Source organism: Carcharodon carcharias, chromosome 4, assembly GCF_017639515.1.
Source record: "Carcharodon carcharias isolate sCarCar2 chromosome 4, sCarCar2.pri, whole genome shotgun sequence".
In the NCBI taxonomy this organism is placed as follows: Eukaryota; Metazoa; Chordata; class Chondrichthyes; order Lamniformes; family Lamnidae; genus Carcharodon; species Carcharodon carcharias.
In genome coordinates this window covers 138,035,155-138,054,056 of record NC_054470.1, presented here as the reverse complement: position 1 = coordinate 138,054,056, position 18,902 = coordinate 138,035,155, and positions in this window count along the sequence as shown.

Here is an 18,902-nt window from a genome sequence, read left to right as displayed (position 1 = left end):
GCAAATAATGCAGACCTCAAAGAGTTAATATGCAAGAACTGTTCCAGTCTGTAATAAACTGACAGAAATGGTGATAACTTTGCTCTAGTATATACCAACTGGGTGACACTCTCCATATGTTTTTTTCCCTGACTGCGAATGAGGCCCGATTCAAACCATCTGCCTTGAGGCAAGGGGTGAGTGATAGCACCCACAACGCATTGGTCCTGTCTCAGTTAATGACTACTCCAGAAACAAAGCAAGCCACTGTTGAGGGAAACAGCTCAAACCACAATGCCTCATCATCTGATTCACTTGCGGGGAGAACAGGCCTCTGACAGCAACCAGCAGTCATTACATCCAGCCAAGTGAACGGTTGAAAAGCATTCTTACAGAAGAGATTCTACAGTCAGGTATGGAAGAAAACAGTTAAATTAAGAAAGGTTTGATGCCTTTCCTCCATCACTAACCAGTGTTGATGAAATTAAAAGAGTCTGTGCTATGAATAAGTGTCAGTTTACAAACAGAACCAGAACCACAGCCAAATATCCCTTTTTGGGACACTTATGCAAAGCTCAGCTCCTCCTCCCTATCCTCCTTCTGCATCTTTAGGTCAACTCCCTCACCTTTTCTTTTCATGCCACTCAGGAGTGCAAAGTCAGCCTACTGAGGATCTGGGGTTGACTTTCCACACTGACGCACCAGAAGGTGCACCTAAGTTGTTACTGCAGTGTAGTGGCTATCATGTTTGTTTCATTTGCAAACGGTCCCTGGTTTAAAACCAGGCAGAAACATCATAGGTAAAAATACATTTTTAAATGTGTTATTATTGTGAGCATTATGAGTATATCAAATAATAGTGATACTAGAGTTACATTCAGTCTACAAATGTGAAAGAGAAATGCTTATGTCACATCCTGCCAATAGCATCAAGGACATTGGATCAGAAGTTTATATGTTATCAATTTAGGGAAGAATGTTGCAAAGTGACAAACCTTACTAAAGGTCTATGATAGGGACTTTCCTCTCAGTCCAATCCACTCATCTGGGACTAAAAATTCAATTAGGTCCATTAGTGAATGTAGGGCTCATAATATGCCATTACCCCACGCCTAGTCAAGCTGATGCAGGTACCACACAAACTTAGTACTGCATGTCCATCAAAACGATTGGAGAATGCAACCCAGTGCTGAACATATTGCTGATTGGCTGGATGGTCAGCAGTGGGCCAGGTGCATGTGTAGCTAATGCAAATTACAACTAGCCTGCACTTCTTAAAGACAGCATGAATCTTAAAAGGGGAGGTGCATTCAGGCTGCAGCAGAATGTAAGAATATAAGAAATAGGAAAATAAGAGCAGGAGTAGGCCATTTGACCCCTCAAGCCTGCTTTGCCACTCAATAAAAGATCATGGCTGATCTGATATGGTGTTATTTCCACTCCCCTGCCTGCCCAACTAAACTCTTGACTCCCTTGCAGATCAAAAATCTATCTAACTCAGCCTTTAATATTTTTAATGTTCCACTCACCACTGCATTCTGGAGTGGAGAATTACAAAAATTAAGACTTTCTGAGAGAGGAAATTCATCCTCATCTCCATCTTAAATGGGAGACCCTTTATTTGAAACTGTGTTCCTTACTTCTAGATTTCCCACTGATGGAATTATCTCCAAATTGTTTCAGAGAAAGAATAAAACTGTCAATGCAACAGCAGGCCAAAGACAGGGCTCCCAGATTCCCTGATGTAGTGCTGGAGGCTTTACACCAGAGGGTGAAAAGGGGGATTTTTCCAGGAGAGGAGGCCCTCAAGGTACATCTCACAAATTCCACATGCTTCCAGATATTTAACCATGGCAAGCATATCACCTAAACACCTTACAACACACTCACTGACACCCTTTACTCTCTCTTGCAGGACAAGATCACGTATAACAGGAGGTAGCAGCAGAGAACAGGCACGCCTGCATCTCCTGTGCCCCTTGCAGGAGACTGTACTGTGAACTATTGGGTCAGCAGTGATTGAGGCCATTACAACCAGAGTCAGCAAGAACATCCAAGATTACGGCATGTTCCTGCTTCATGCCCCACCCCAAATCCTATTTCATCCTGCTATTTGGCATGAAGTGCAAGCTGCAGATGGTGTGACTATGGACATTTTGCTTTCCATATCCACCCTTCTTCCCTTACCTCCCGTTCAGCATTTTTCTTTCAATTATCCAAGACTTACCTTTTGACCAGCCAATGCAGCTTCAGGCTGAAGGTCCTCAGCAAAAGCCCAATTCTGATGAAGAAATGCCATCATTAGATTTGGCACTGGCAGCCACCAGCTCAAATATTGGCTTTAGAGTGGAGCTTAGAAGCGAGATCAGCATGTGGTGAATCCCAGGTACAAGTAGGCTGTAGCTAGGCTGGGGAAAAGTTACCAGGTGTACCAGCCCACTGGAGGGCAAGGGTTTAGATGAGATCTGCAGCAGAAGACTGTGATGATAATTTTGATGGAGCTGTGTAGTCGAGAGAACTGAGAGCCATGAGCAACAAGATGCTTGGTGCACAGGCAGGCCTGCCACTGCACCTGTTGTCATTGTCAAGGAGCATGGAGGAGTCTAGCCCTAACTTGGCACAAGGTTTCGTGCAGAGCTTGGAGCCCTTCCTTTCCAATATGGAAGTGGTTGCCAATTCTGTGACAACATTTGTGGACCCAGCTATGATGTAGACCCAAATATGGTGGCTCAGCTTCCATTGAGCAGGCAAGAAGCCATCTTCTGTCTGAGTACTGAACTGGAAGCTCAGACTGAAGTCATGAGATCCATGTTTGTTGTCATGTAAGCCCAACTTGAAGCAAAGCAGGCTCAGACAGATCTTGGCTTCAGATACCAGTACTCAAAGGGACAATGTATGCTTACAGCAGTCCAGCCATCTCTCAAAGGGACAGCATTTGCGCTCCCACCATTGTCGCTCCATTAGTGCCCTTGCTGTTGTCAGCCAGCCACCCAAATTGCTGCCACCTATGCTGAGGTGATGGTGTCCAAAGCTAAGCCCTCAAGGTCCAGAGTTGCTTGAGGTCATCCTGCAAGATAATCTGTAGGCTCGCCCAATGCAAATCAACTGTCTTCCACCAGCCACTTTTGTACATTGCATGGAGGCTAGGCCCCTGCAAGACAGGAACTAAGGGAATGCACAAGAGTGAATAGTTCAGTTTTGGATGCATTGTTGGAATGTCCAAAAATCTTTAAATGTCTGCTCAAGGTTTTCTAGTGCCTCTTCACCACGTTTGTCAATGAGTTAAACACCTTAAAGCGTTTAACTCGAACAATCAAGACAGAAGTTGATATAAAGTAATATGCCAGTTATGCTGCATTTTTGGAGTTTTTAGAATTGTTATTGGCAAACAGTAAGGAGAATTGGAGCTACAGACTTGGTGGGAAAGGAAGGTAGGTGGCAGAGTTTTGTACGAATTTATACACCAGGGAGTTTGAGATACTTCTCAGAAGACAGTTGGAAAGTTGAGTTTAAAGATAACTAAAGCATGCCTAAAAATAAGCAGGTATGGAGTTAAGGTAAAGGCAGAATTGGATAATATTAGGAAGTGGAAGTGATGGATTATATATGCGTTTAAAATTCAACTCAGTGTCAAACAAGACTCCAAGATTGGATTCTGTTTGGTTTGGTGGGAAATCAATCATGGAAAGAAATGGAGACAGAGTCTAGGGTATGGAGTTTTTGACAGGATCGAGACAGGATGGTTTCAGCCTCACTAATGTACAGTTAGAAGTGGTCTGCCCTACTCTCGAATGATGTTGGATAAGCAATCTGACAGCATGGTGATGGTCAATTAAATCAAGGGTGGTGATGGAAAAGTGACCTTTTTGCCTTTCACATATATGTGTAATGAATCCAAACCTACAATAATATCACTCAGGAAAATATGCAAAAGAAGAAAAGGAGTGGGCCAAGGACAGAGACTTGGTGTATTCCTGAGGTGACCACATAAAGCAGGAAAAGAAACTATTGCAAGATGTGTGTTAAGGATTATAATCTCATAGAGGTTTATCCATGAGGGGAGGCAGTGGAGGAAAATGGAATGGTTGAGGAGGAGGATAACAAGAATAACATGCCATGGCCACAGTCATGGGGAGGTCTTGTTGTGCAGTGATAATGTCCCTACCTCTAGGCCAGGAGCTTCAGGTTCAAGTCCCACTTCAAGACTAGATGCCATGGAAGGTGTGTTCATAATATAGCCAAGCAGCTTGATTATGAGCCTGTAAATCCTTCCAATATGCCTGATGGATGGTGGTAAGAGTGGGAGAGTTTCCTGGTCATTGGTACTGCAGAAGGCAAAGGCAAACCACTGCAGTACTTTGTCAAGCATATTCATGGACCAATCCAATGGAAGTCCATGGTTGCCAGCACCCTCTTAGAACATGGTAGGAGGAGGTCACAGTCACAAAGGATGTTGGGCAGTTCTATGCTATGAGTTGGTTGCCAAAGAAACATTCAAACATCTTAGGAAGGAAAGATATTTGAAGTAATAGTAGCAGCAGATGATTTTTTGAAGAAGGTGTTTATGAAGGGAGAGGGAGCAGTACATCCGCAAATGAAACCATTAAAAATGCCAGGAAGCATTTGAGATGAAGTGCAACTTTACTTAGAGGTTTGTGAATATTTTAACTTACCTACCCCAGCGAGTTGTGGACTCTCAAGTGATAAGTTTATTCAAGACAAAGATCATTAGATTTTTGGGCATGAAGGGAATCAAGAGATGTACGAATGGGATGAGAAAGTGCAGTTGATGTAGAAGTTCAACCATGATCTTAATGAATGGCATAGCAGACTCGATGGGCCATATAGCCTACTCCTAATCCGATTATGTTCTTGCATTCTCTCAATTAGGAGCTGTACATGAAAAAACAGTGGGATGATATGCCATTAGTAACTTGGTAGGCTGAGGATATCAAAAGTAAAACAAATGGAGTTTTGAGCAGGTCAATTGAGGTGGTAGTGTCATGTAAAGTGGAGAACCAAATGACAGTGAAGTGGCAATTATAGAGTGTGTTGATGGGGATTTTTTTTCCACAGGCAGATGGTAATGGTGGTCTAGCTAGAGGTAAATAGGAAGATGTGAGTATTGAACAAAACAAGCAGGTGATCAGAGATGGCCTGATCATTTATCAAAACCTCAAATTTAGTGAGGTCTTGTAATGTGCAGGGTGAGGCAGAAGTGGAACAATAGGCAAAGAAGTTGGATGGAGGAAGCCAGAGAAATGTAGCTGAAGGTTGAAATCGCTGAGGAGGAGCTTCAAAAGTGAAGCCGAAAGAATAGGGAGAAGGTTTTGATGAAGAAATCAACTCTGGATTTGTAAAGACTTGCACTTAGGTCAACATCAATGTTACCAATATACTTCTGTTTCTAGAACTCCTTTTATTTCTGAACACAGTTCTTAGATTTCTTGTCTATTCAAACATTAATAGAATATTTTAATAACTGGTTGTGATAGTAAATGGGACATAATTGACAAATCTGTCCTGCTGAGTAGTTTCTTCAGATGACACATGTGGTATACTGTATGGGCAGAAGCCCTTTTATGTAATTTGAAAAGCTGGACTAATTCTCGTTTCTTGCCTTCTGTGCTTTACTTACACCATATTTTGTCAAGCATAGTCCAGTAAAGGCTTTTTTTGGAGGAGATCGTTTCAAGCTAGCTTTGGAAATAGCAAACTTTGATGATTTACCTGGTAGTTGCACTTAAAAATACAGAAAACAAAATTACGTGGGGTACATTCATTCAGTTGTGTGACTTTGCATTTCAACTGGGCACCATTATCCACGCCCATAAAATCAGAAACCCAAAAGAACCCATAATCTAATAAAAACCCACAAACAAAACAGTAGCACCAAGCAAGTTTGAGGGCTCTAATTTGACACAGCAGTTAACAATTTTACCTGACTTCAGTCTAGTTGCACAAAGTGGGCACAACTACATAATATCAAGGTTTCAGTGATGGTGTTATACTCACCACAATCTCACAGTCAAGCAAAAATAAAACTGAATGAAAATGATGGTGGAACAGCATGAGAAAATGAATGTTAAAGTGCAGCAATTTGGCTGAAGGATGATAGCTACTCCACATATGATTTTACTGAAAGTGAATAACTGAATAACTAGAGGGTCGATGCATAGGGTGGTATGGCTGTGTAAAGCAATTTATGAAAATACCCCATAGAGTAACACCAAACCTTATAACACACAAACACCGCAGTTGTGTGATCGAAAGTGAAAACATTGGTACTTCCCTAGATCAGATTTAAAAAGCCATTAACATCTAAACAGTGGGCAGTGTCCATTTTGCAAGCTGTAGCTGGCTTTATTTATTAGCAATGAAAATAAAATGGTATATGCTGTTACGTATTGGAACATTCTCAAAATAATTAGAGGTGTTTAATCAAAGTTTATTAGTAAAAGTTTGGACAGCAATTTTCATAAGGTAACTTGCCAGTATTGTTTTAGGTAAAGAAAATTAACTTCAGGGCGTCAAACTTATTTTCTTCCTTTTAAATAATGGCCACAATATGACTGAATTTGATAGAGGGCTGGATTTTGCAATCATGAGGCTAGCAGCACTCACCGTTATTAACGTGTAAATTGGACAGTAACTTCCAGAGATTGCATTTACACAGTTAAATACATAAACCAGGAAGTTGCTGTCCAAGATGCCCTGCCCCTCCAGAAGCTGTAATATAATTGTGCCTCACCAAGAGCTTTGCCATTTAAATACATGGAACGGCATGAATTTGCTGTACTAGCCTAATATATATGAACTAAATTCACTAAAAAAGATATGTTTTAATGACTGCCAAACAACCTCTCTGAAAATTAACTCTAATAATATGGAGCCTCATTCCCTCAGGTACAAATTATGGTTGGAGATTTTTAAAAATTCAAAAATGTTGGATGTGATTCTGAAACTGGACAACATTTGCTGAATAATCCTCAATGCACTAAGAATAACGCTGACAACCAATTTAAGATTGTCAGTCTGTCTTGGAGTGTAGCACGTTTGAGTCTTCTGGAAGCTACATATATTAGTGCACAGGGCCCTGTTCTTTGCAGACAGAAATAATGTGTACATACATTGCGCCTGTTTCAGCTAAACAAAGTAAGTGACAGTCATTCACTAACTTATTCCTCAGGGAAATGCCTTGACCAATCAGGGTCAAGCAGCCTGATTTACATTTCAAACAATGCTTGGCAGTTAACTGTCAGTCACCATCAGTGGTGCATTCCCCATAGCAACCCCACTTGCCAACCAATCAGCACTCTCTTCATATTCAGTATAAATTGTTGTTTTCCCCTTATACTGGTATTCTTGCAATGGTCCCGATGAATGCAAGACATGTCTCTTTTTTCAGCAATTTTCTTTACCCTTTCTCTCTGTCTCATTTATCCATCTCTTTCTCTATATCCAACTTTTTTTTCTCTATTTAATTCACTGTCTGTACTTGATTTCACAATGAATTCAATATTTTAATTAATGCTTCCTGGTTCAGACTCTTCACTACTCATGAATGACTCTTCAATCTGATTGGTTAAGGAGGTACAATTGCTTCACACCCATTCCAGATGTCCTACAGAGGGCACCATGCTTTCTAAATAGTTGGCTGACAGGAAAGTTGGGTGCAAAAATTCATAGAAAGTCTATGAGCTAATGTTACTGTAAATGAATGTTTGGTCACCACTGACCATAGAGTCTGACCTATTAAGCTTGAGAGGGAGATGGGAGAGTAATAAATCAAGGTTTAAGTAAGTAAGGCAAACTTTGAAGATATGAAAATTTAATTAAGCAGAGTAAATAGCTCAAATTTAATGGCTGAACTTACAGACAATGGGAAGTATTCAAAGAATCATTTGGTGCAATACAAAACCAGTACATAACCTAACAGGCAAAGGCTTCACTTGTGTAGTTAAGCACATTGTCGATTATTGAGGCAATGGACAGTATCAATTTTAAAAAAAGACCTACAAAAATGAAAAGAAAAACAGAAATCCAGTAGGCTCCATGCTACAAAAGTAATAATGGAATACAAAGGAAGTAGGAGGTATAAAAAGGAAGATGAATAAAACACTGCAAAGGATATTAAAGCTAACAGCAAATGTTTTTATAAGTACAATAAGAGAACAAGAATGATGAACAAAAATATGGGCCCATTAAAGGCAGATGCACAGAAGATTACGTCCACCTAAACTGTTGTTGGACATCCTTGCGGGGTTAGGGCAAGAGTCATATTAGAAGAGCACTAAAGTGGGCTAACTGGCCACGTTCTTGTTTGTGATGTGGAAGGGACCTAATTTTTTTTTTAATTATGGACAAAAATAAAACAGACGTCCTGTGTCTTTAACACATCTAATTTGAATTAAACTTCTACTTCTGAGCCAAAAGATGATCAATGTTTTTCTAATTATTTTAAGAGCTACCTTTAGCTGGTGGTCAGGGGTCGCATTCAATCAATTAAAGCACTATATTAATTAACAAAATATCATAATATAACTTTTAAAAAGCTGTTCCCAATTTCCAAAAAAAAGTACATCTTATTTCTTCATTGAGAAATAAAACCTTCTGTCAAGTTTCCTGATTTGTGTGCTGTTCTGTTGTCAAGAAATTCAGTTTGTAACACTTTCTTTTCACCAGCAGGAGATGCGATTCCTTCTGCTTCCTGCAAATGTTTGGCCAGGATGCCAACACTGCTAAGAACACGTACTCTGTAACTATGCTAGAATAACTTTTAATAGAATTGAGTCTCATCAGTGAAGCTAATATTTATAATTTCTCATGCTGCAAAATTCGGTGACAATTCTGAGAAATATTACCATGGCCCCTAATGCATTGCTAAATGAAACAAAGGAGACTTTTATCGAAGGATATGTGAAAGTGCGACAGCACCTTGCTGCAGTACCCAGTCACAGAGAGAGGGTGGAGAGTCAGAGAACAAGTCACCTTGGGCTGTTCTTGAGTGCTACCCAGGGGTTTGGTCATTAGGAGATTCTTAGGAACAGGTTGGCTGCTTGCCCTCTCAGCAAACAAATGATGTACACCACAGGATGATCTTAAAACAATTCAACATATTTTCTTAATAAAATATATGTAATATAAACCAAATTAGCTGACAGAAAACATTGTCGCATCACAGCTGTTGATAATCACTAATAGTCTGAAATGTTATACCTCACATATTTCCATAGAAAACTTTGCAAAGTGAAATTAGAGAAAAAACGTCAGTGCCAATCTCTTCATCTAAAAATAAAAGCAAGGCCTTCCAATGAAATTGAATCAAGAACGAAGGAAAGTTTCAAGTCCTAATTTCCTTACACTTCCATAAACTTGAATAGTGTACATTTCATGTTGACCAACTATTAATGCATCGAAACACTTTAAATAGAAAGATTTTTCTTCCCTGCATGCAAGTGTACAGGTCAACGAACTGGAAATATCTTGCAGGAATGTTGGAATGTGGTAGAACAGCACCTGAATATGGGATGCAATGTAGTTTTGATATCTCTTCAGAATTTTTTTTATTAAAATAGCCTGATGAGGAATATGAAGAACTATTTTAGTTAATCTGGCTGTTGTTTGTTGTGGAGAAAAACTGGTTCTGAAATATCGCAATCATGATATGTGCAAGATAGTTACAAATACTTGTTCAACATTACTGTGCAGATATATACCACCATTTTAAATATGCATACATGCAAAAAACATTTTTGCTCTGAATATTATTACTGGGATGGAAAAGAAAATTAAAAGTCTTGCCTATTTAACTCTTCCAACAGCATCAATAATTATGATCAAACCTTATTTCAATTACTCTTTCATCATGCTGATCTAAGTTGCTGTTTCTTCTTCAAATCTTAAGGATTTTACAGTTTCATGTTTTACCAGATGACAGTTTTATTGATATTAGTTAATATATTATTTAATTTTGATATATGGTTAAACCTGCAGTAATGATCAATGTATTGATGAAATAATATATTTCCAGCATAGAAAAATGGACCTATCTTGGCCTTGCATATTTAGTTTTTCTTCTTCCACTTGATGTGCGAAAAAAAGATTCATAGAAGGAAGCTATTCCAAAGGAAATGAAAGGCATACCAATTTTTAAAAGACAGTAAAGTTATTTTATACCTATTACTTATAGAGAAAGCTCAATACTATATATTGCATGTAAATATTATGTGTATATATGACTAACTAGCAATGAAAATCCTACAGTTACTCTTAATTTTAACAAGAGCAACATAACAAAAACAACTTTAGTTGTACTGTTATCAGTAGTTCAATGACACAAAACTTTAAACATAAGAACTGGCTTGGAAAAGCTAAAAATGAATGTGATGCAGACAAAGCAGTGAGTGAGGGATACTGTAGTTCTACAACCACTGGAAAATTTGTCCAATTTGTTTGCAAGCTATTAGTGGCTTTATAGCATCTGTTTTCATTTATCTATACTGAGGAAGTTCTGAATATTTTTCATTTGGATCAAAGTAACTTAAAAATCATGACTGTTTATTCAGGTTCAGTGTTAGCGGTTTTGGAGGGCTCCTAATGGTTAATTTATTCAAAATGGATGGACTTTTGCTATTATCTGTGTGATTTGACATGCAACCAAAATATTTTCACTAACTTTTAAAAAAATGACTGAACAAAAAAAATTACATATTTTCTAGTCTAAAAATGACATATTAAAAGTAACTGGGAGTTGAAATGCTTAAATAAGTTAACCCTTGAGTAATTATGGGCAGGTTCATTTGCAAATGGATATAACTTTATTGGCATGAATAGCATTTTGATGCCAAAATGAATTTATTCCAACTTTATTCCTGCATTACCAAAATCTCCAGAGAAAGCAATTATAAATAAAATTGCTTTAATATACATAAATGTTTCTGTCATAATCTGATGCTTTTTTTGGCTCTTGGTGGAGGAGAACAATTAGCTTACTTGTTTTTCTGTACATAAATGTTACAGAAATAGAGAAACTGACAAATGACATCTACTGATGAATCTGTATTTTATAGAAAAAGTTCTTTGATTATATTACATCATAACTTATAAAATATATCTTAAAGAAAAATGCATACTGAAACTTTCACTCCAACATTCAAACATGCTCAAAATATCTTTGGAACAATTCATTGCATTAAATAGTATTATATAATCTTTGGATGGATAGAGCAGAAACTACTTATTTACATATGTATATATATATATAAAATATAAAACGCATATATATTCTTTAGTGCCTCTACTCTGGTTAAATAAAGTACTCATAAAATAGTTCTAATGTGCAGTTTTCAGAAGTGATTATTTTAATCAATTAGAGAAAGAAAACACTTAAAAAGGAGAATTGGTACAGCAGTGAACTTGTACAGCTATTTTGTTTTTACTTGCAAGTGGAAGTAAATGTCATAGATTACTTTATTTGTCTCTGAACATATGCAGTAACAGTGAATGATAATTTGTTTTCCTGCGGTTAAAGCAGTTGTTTAAAAAAGCACTATCCTGTACAATATTTATTTTAATATTCAAATGTTATTCCCACATTGAAATAGTACTAGTCAATGTGGTATCCACATGCTCAATTTTGCACAGAAGTATTCAAGGCTAGTAGCTCGGTTCAGATGGTATAACTTTGCAAAGTTTTTTTTTAGACAATAACTAAGCAGTTCTAGAAAGGTTGTTCATCCCATTGTTTATGCAGAAATCTTAATAATACCTGTATAAAAAACATCTATTAATGTCCTTGGAATGCGATAGAAAAGGTGCATCCTTGCAGCCAACTGGGGGATTTGAGCTTTGTGGTTCTATTTTTACAAGAATGGGCTGATTTGTCTTAGGCTATTACCGTCTATTACTGCTGGAAGTATCCTGTAAAGGTGGGAAGCAGCGAATCCTGGCATTCTGCCTAAAGAGAAATCAATGAAACAAATTAATCCTTCGCAGGCTGCAATGACACAGTAATCCATCATTCAGAGCTGCTTTTATACACGAAATCAGGGAGCAGGCAGGGAGAAAGAGCCCTGGGGGATACCATAGACACTCACTCACAACATACAGCAAAAAAATCCTGGGGAATCATTTCATTTGGTTGCTGTACATTTTAAGTTGATTGTCCAATGTTAATAATTTCAGTGGGTTAAATACTGATCCCAAAGTATGCACCCAAGGCTAAATGGGCATTTATTGTGGGGTGCAAAATTACTGGGAATTATACTTAATTGGGTGGACAAATAAATAAGAACTTGACCCTGGTGTGATTTACTGAATATGAGACTGTTTCACAAAGTAAATAATTAAGAACAGAGTCCGAGAAAAGTCGATTTGAGCAACCATTTGCCTCACAACTGAGCTACACGTGCGCGTAAGGATAATAACGGCGGGTCTAGAGAAGTTTCCGTCTCCATATATACATTTGATGTGACCCAACCATCATCCACAATTACCCTTTAAAATATTGACTATTTTATGTTAGGATGTGGGGGCCCGCGCCCGCCTGCCGGTACTGAGATCCAACTCTCAAAAGGTCTGTCTTACATCTTATTCTACTAATGTAGCTATTTCAGCCACACTTCCCAGGCTATACAAGATGTCTTTATGAATGTAAACCTAACTTATGAAAACGTGTCTTGAAGCGATACAGAATCAGATTCAGTTACAGGTACCGATTAAATATCGATGGTTTATCTCCCTACAGACGACTTTTCAGCATCTTGCCCTATTTTGCATATCAATCAGATAGGTAGACAGATAACTCTGTTTTAGTAAGACCCTAGTAATGGTACTATAATGTGAATGAAGTGAACCGTTCTGTGCGTTTTACATTCAGCTGCTTCGGGTCAGTTGACCACAAAGCCGATAGCAATATAACAATCACTTGGTGGTATAGATACTGTAAAGCTCTGAATTACAATCCTCACAAATTATTATAAAAGTGCCTCGTCAAAATGAGTTACACGATGCAACAATATTTCTAACCCAATAAGGAGAAAGTGTTTCGTGAGGACTCTGTTTCATAAAAGTTGTTTTGCTAAGTCAGAAATGAAGATACATAATAACTAGGAAATCATTATAATAATAGGGCCCAACTGAATAATCAGCATTTATTATTGTGCGTGTATGTATATACTTTATTGGTATAATAGAAAATGTTAGTCGTATAGTGCAAACGTGGGCATATTTATATGAAGCTAGTGCTCCTTAGTATTGTGTTCTATGGAGTTAGCCTATTATTTAATATACCTCGTTAAATATGAAAACGTTAATTCCATAAGACGCGGAATACTCATGAATGCTGAATGCAGCGAGTTCACAACAGTTTATGTTTGCAATAATTGAAGGGATAGCAAGCGACTTCAATTATCTTTCAGCGATATCTGCTCTAAAATGTTAAATATGTGTTAATATATTAATAAATGTTAGATTTCTAAAATATGGTTTGTAACTCCAAATTTTATTCGTGCCCCCTCGGAAAAAAAACCAGAATCGACTGATTTTCTTATTGATTTATATTATTAAAAATACAATCCTAAACAAGAAGTTTGTGGTAACCAGTAACAAAGTGCATCTCAGGCCTCTATATTGTACGTCTTATGACAGTAGAAGTTGCCACTTCTTGTATTATAGATTTAGACTGTAGTTTCCTTCTGCTTGTTATGGTGTCTGGTGGGATTTCTGTTTTTTTTAATGATTCTCTATTGAACAAACTTGTAATAAGACGAACTGTAAAATAACACATTGCATTGAGGATGGCGGGAAATTAGAAAGGAGAGAAGCACGAAAATATTGCAACAAAACAAAAGTGTTGAAATTTTAAACCACCGTGGCAATTTAACATCAATTTTCTTAAATTCCCGCAATATTTTGAAGATATAGCGCATTTCTGTAGAAAACAAAAACTTTTTAAATGGAAAAAAAATCAACATCATGTCGTGCTTTAATAGAGCAGCAAACACTTCTGCTTACGTCAGTTATCTGTTCTGATTGATAAGCTATCTAAAAAGGTATTATAAAGCAACGAGACCTAAAATACGAATGTTACTGCTGTTGGCGCCCAACACCTTGCTTTTCATTGCTAATTTGTGGCTTTTAGTAACGAGTTCTTTCAAATTCCCCCGCCCCTCTTATTTTAGTAAGACGTGGTCCAATTTCCCTCAGTTCGAGTAAAACGATTAAGGCACATTTTCTCTCTTCTCCTGTCAGTTTTGTGGGAGAAGCTCTAAGGAGGAGTTGTGCAAACACCTGAGATGTGAGATGTGAGGGCTATAAAACCCTGTAATGGAACAATTTCACTCCCTGCTTCCAGAGGGAGCTCAAAACAGAACGAGATCACCGTCCATCCCTCTCTCCAATATTCATCCTTCACAGATAGCACACAGGTCTTTCGACCTTTTCTATATTTCCCTAATTGCCTTCTTTCTGAATTTATTATGTTCAAACAAATTAATGAAAAACATCATTTATATATTTAATATGGACAGAATTTGTCTTGGAAAAGATAAATATGTAACCAATTTGAGTTTGACTGTATTATATAACCAGCTATCTTTTACCCCATAGCATGATGTTCAAATTGTGACAGGTGAAATGTTTCATTGAATCATTTCTACGAAATTTCTCGCTTTTCCCTTTAAGGAAATATGAGCTGGGCTCCAATGACATTCATATAACTGTTAATGCACTCCCCACTTCTGGCTTGCCGCATGCCAGACGTTTCCCTTCCCCCATCCTCACATAGACACACAGAAGGGTGCATGTGTTTGACATTTTACATAGAGAAAACATAGCATTTAATTTAAATCATTTAAAAAGCTGTCGATTCATTTGATCAGCAATATTACTTGTAAGGATAATATTGGGCATCATGATCGTTTTATCTTCCTAAGTTAACTGTACAAAATATTATTTTGTCAGAAATCTGTATAAATCATGATAGAATATATTATGAGATTAGATGGTTTCTTAAAGAAGAGGAAAAAAATCACTGATATTGATTCAAATGCTACCCACTCTTCAGCAGATTAGAAATCACGTGATCAAAATCAGTAGTCACGTATCTATTGGAACAAAAATGTAGTGTAGCTGGAATTATAGATTAAAGATTGCTTTCAATCACGTTTCTTTTTGATCAGACTTTAATCTATATATGAATTGAGCTGTGGGAACTTTAATAATGATATTAGCTAGAAGTCCATACAAATAATGTTAAATGGATATTTGAGTTACAGACTAGGATAATATGGTTCTAGTCACCCTTGCTCAATTGAAAATTCAATTAAATTATTAACACTTTCCTTCCTGAGACTTAAAATGTAAGGGAATCGGTCCTTCTTATGGATTCACCACTGAATATATACAGTTTTTTTTAAGAATTGGCCTTCTAAATATCAATTGTCCAACCAAAGGAATGCTAGGTCTTCTGATTGACCTCGGCTCTAAATACGTAAGAAAGATGTATTTTCCATAATTTAAGCAGTTTACCTTTGGGAAAGAAAACGAATAATAACATCCCAATAAATAGCTGCAATCCTCATACCAAACCAGACAAATATTTGGTGTGCATTACGATTCATGACGCGTCGGGAGAGTTGTTATTAAATATTCTGACTTTATTGTGCACTTTGGCAGTGCATCATTTTCTGTTTTAATTCACAGAGGCTATCTCCTTCTCAATGAGATGCACATAGTCCGTGGTATCTGAGCTAATGGTCACCTCAATGGATAGGTCCACGCCGACTCCAGGAGTTAGATTTAAGCGGTTGATATTGGGTCCGGTGAAAGACTGTAAGTCCAAATAAACTGTCATTCGGTGTTAATTGTTTCCTTGCCGTCTGGTCCCTACACCTTGCCTGGGCTGGTACAGTCCCGTCAAACTCAATTCTACTTGATGGTTCATAGGTTTCCAGCGATTATGGTTTTAGTCCACATACTTTTTTTTTTCTTAATTAGGGGCCATGATTAATTCACTATTTAATCATAACTTTGATCAGTTAATGCTATTATTAGCTCAAACAACAGATTGACTAGGCTGCTATCCCGTACAAATATTGTTTCATCAAAACAGTATTCTCTTTAAGTTTCTGTGTTAATTGTGCATAATTAAACTTTGGCAGAGAAATGTGAAAATAAAGACATATTAAAAACAAGGAAATAAAAAGGAATATAATTAACTCGTGCAGAAATCACAACCCGATCCCTTAGAAGAACGGCTAGCAAAGGAAATGAAACTGTGCCAACACCAAGCCCGCACGACCAAGTCCAAAACAGTATTGAATTCACACTTATTACCACCAGAGAAGTCTGATTACTCTTTCCAGGAGTAAACACCGCCTGAGCAAAACATGGAATGAAAAGCTAAGATCATCATTACCGTTTTAGAGAAAGTTTGCAAACTTTTATTCATTAAACAACTGAAATTACCAGCCATCAGAATTCACTTTACACAAAACAGCTTGGGGTCTGTCCACGAGTTCCCGGGAAACTGCGTGGAAAACGATTCAGGGGGCAAAGTTTATTTGTGTGTATTTTTCGAACGTCCATGCCCGAAGCGACCAGGCTTCAGCAGGACATGCGTTTAGTTAGTGCTGTGATGTGAGGCTGTCCATAGGACTATGATCACAAATAATATATGTAATTATATGGAGTCCTTAGTTAAACCGTCGATTTGTATGATGCTAATAGATTTATGATATCTGCTTATACGCCCATTCACCGTAATTAGCACGTATGTTCTAAATAGATGGCGGTTTTGTGGGCAATAAAGCAATTACCCATTGCTGGCGCTGACAGTTCCTCCAAGAAGATCCAACCACCGTCTAATTGTAAAAGCAATCTAAACATCATTGTTTGCAATTAGTCCTGCTAAAAAAAAATCGACTTCTAAACTATTACTGTTTTGGAGGTATCTTCAGAGGTGATGTTAAAGGATCCGAAACAAATGATTCGCATTGTCGTTTTGTAAAAGTTTTAATATTGAACTGTCTTTTTATGATCTAATGTGTCATATAATCTGACCTACACGTTTGGCTCGCACACAGACGCTATTTTGTTAATGCACAACATGGTCATATATGTATTTCACTCATATGGTTCAGAATGTCTCCTAGTACTGTTCGAATTTTAACTGTTTTTCTTTTTGCTGGCCCACCAGAGTACACACTTAACACACGAACATTCATTTTCTATTTCATCTGCATCCACCGTGTTCCAATTTGAAAAGGTGCACCCTTCCTAATTAAGGATATTGAATTGTTTTTGGTCTTTTATGCGCCGCGATAGGGGGTTTAAGTGGGAGCAGACTGAAAGGCTTAGACTTATTTTAGCTTTAAATGTGATCTTTATATCTGTTGTTCATATTACACGCCTAATGACCATAGTAAATATACGTTGTATACGGCATTAAGGTTCCAGATAAGTGCACGTAATATAGCAACTTTACTTCTGTTATTATTAAAGATTTCTGCTACATGGCTCGCAATATGTTACCATGTTACTTATAGTGAAAGGAAAATCAAATATTCAAGTAAACTCCCTTTAGGCCCAGACTAGCACCAAAATCGTGAATGGAATGCTTTATCTGTCCTGATTGAAAAATTGATTGAGTTAAATTGTTTTTTGATGAAACCAGGCCTCAGGTAATTAACAATGAAACAAGGCATGCAAGGAGTTGATAGTAGCAAACTATCTGAAAAAGTTTTCACACCAAACTGTTTTGTCATCCACAGTGTTATTATTATATAAATCTAACACATTAATTAAAAACTTGCTCAAGTAGAGTACCCCAGACGTGTCAATGAGAGAGGATTGAGTTAAAATGTGGGTTTATTACAAGCCAATTATAAGGCCTCCAAAAATTCCTAAGGCTTTCGATTTGTTTTGAGATTACATTAAAGCAAAGGGGTGAGGCAATTAGCTGCGCTGATTCTAACGGTAAATGCAGGTAAAGGCGCGTTTTCGCTTTCTCGCCAAGTTTCCATTAAGTGCGATTAGATGTGTCTATTCAGATCCGATGATCCACAGAGAGAACGCCAGCAGATAAAAGGCGATGTCAAGTGACCTTCTCGTCCCTTTCACACCAAATTCACCCCCAGAATAGCCAAGGATGAATTCGGACAAAGAACCCCTCCTCTTCTTTTTGACGCTTCAAGAGACTTAAAGAACGAGAGTTAGCTTAAAAATGCTTCGTGTATATTTTTATGTGTTTTAAACATCTGTCTGTTATTATCACACGTAGGATGTGACCTAAAGTTCTCCGTGCCTGTTTACAGTTGAGTAAAAATATCCAGAAAGCCGGTATTGCTTATATAAACAGCTAAAGTGATCCGCATCTGTCACTACCATACCTCCTTACTGGTGGCTGTGGATAAAACATAACTTTCTTTAGACAAATTAGGCCGAGGCACAGAAATCTAACACCAAATACTACAGGATTCAGCCCTTTTCAGTTGTGCCAATGGAACTAACTCTGGATGGGATCATTTTAGTCACTTAATCACCTAACTTATTGCAGATTAAATCAAGTGAGGTTTAGCTGCTGGAAGCACGCACACAAAAAATAACGTTTGAAATGATGAATCAATGAAGTATTTTTGTTTTATTTATTTATCCCTGTGCGATAGGGAAGCAAAGGGCGATCTCAGTAAAACCAGGCCAATGTTCAGTTAGGTAACTTTATATCTGTGGAGCTGAGAGTGGGGCACAGATAAAATGCTGCAGTGAACTAGGGAGACAGTGAATGCGTTGCCTTTGTGTTCATTTCATAGTTTCTCTTGGCTGTGCATTTTCGTTGCCTTTAGATTCCGTGCGCAAGTTAAAGCTCAGACACACGAGTCATAGCTTTCAGAAGAATTCACGGCTCATCTTTGCATTTGAGT